Source organism: Pinus tabuliformis, chromosome 6 (genome assembly GCF_031772625.1).
Source record: "Pinus tabuliformis cultivar Carrire ecotype Pingquan chromosome 6, CPIR1, whole genome shotgun sequence".
Taxonomy (NCBI): Eukaryota; Viridiplantae; Streptophyta; class Pinopsida; order Pinales; family Pinaceae; genus Pinus; species Pinus tabuliformis.
In genome coordinates this window covers 1,970,200,517-1,970,201,849 of record NC_142292.1, presented here as the reverse complement: position 1 = coordinate 1,970,201,849, position 1,333 = coordinate 1,970,200,517, and positions in this window count along the sequence as shown.

Below are 1,333 nucleotides of genomic sequence, written 5' to 3'. Positions count from 1 at the left end.
AGAAGAAGAGAGAAGCCTCCAATGTTGTACGACCCAATCAAGAGAGAGAAGTTGTGATGAGATGATCTCCAAATGAGGGAAAAGTCTCTCCTATTTATACACTTCGTTGAGGATGAAAAGACACATCTGTTGGGCTTCATGAGCCTACATTTGACTGGAGCCGACCTTGACAATTTGATCATAGGAGAAATAAATTCATAGTTCCATTTCTGCTTGTTAGAATGAGATGATCTTTATATCAAAATTGTACCTCTCAGAAAGAGGAACCTAATGCAATAATCATCTCCATCATATGAGTTTTCCTAAGGTTGAATTTGGCCCTAGTTTCCAATTTTAATAGCTTCCCCAACAAATCTTAGAAATTAGATAACACAAGAACTCCAAAGATAAATAGCCCATAAGGGTTTTGCTAAATAAAACACCCAAATATGATATTCAATATAGAAGGCATAGGTGAGAGGAGAGATAATTCAAGGGAAGAATTTCAAAAGACCTATGGCTAAATCTAAAGGTATTGAATGGTATTGGAGAGGATCAGATAGATCCCAAACACATGTTACCTTCAAATTACCAGTTGATGTTATAAATTAGGGTTTTTTAGAAGCACAATTTACAACAAGCAAAATTTATGAGAACGATAAAAAAATAGCCTATAAATGATAATAAGCAAACAAGAGCTATTAAAAGAGTAAATAAGTAAATAGGTTGTAATAATCATTATTTTGAAATTCCATATCCATTGTTTAATTCCAAATTTATTGAAATATGTTTAAGGTTGAAAAATGCATAAAATAACCATGAAACAATAGACATCAATCCTAAAAAAGTAGCTTAAAAATGCACAAAAGATGATAATTTTGCTTTTTCAATTGATCATATTCAAAGCCTAACCCTAGGACTATGAGTTCCAAGGTATTTAATGTTATTAAATGTAGATTTTGTCGTAATCTAACCCAAAATTTCCTTAGAAAGCATAAAAAATATTTTTTAAGATTTTAGATTTTATTAGGATTGATATGTTAATGGCTTCATGCATTTTCTCAATCATGGGATAATGCAGTCAAAGGATGAGGTCTATGGAAGAAATATTGATTAGAATGAGTTATGAGAGAAAAAATGCTACAAAGAGGTTTCTCTTCATCAAAACTCTAGCGACTTTTAGTCAATTGAAGATAAAAGAAGTCAAGGAAGCTATATACCAAGATTCCTTGATTGAAACTAGATGCTAATTTTGTAATAGGAGATGTTAAAGGCATAAAAGATTTAACAAATATGGTGAAAATTTCAACGAAACCCTAATTCTACGAAAGTTACAAAAAGGAAGAAGGTACTC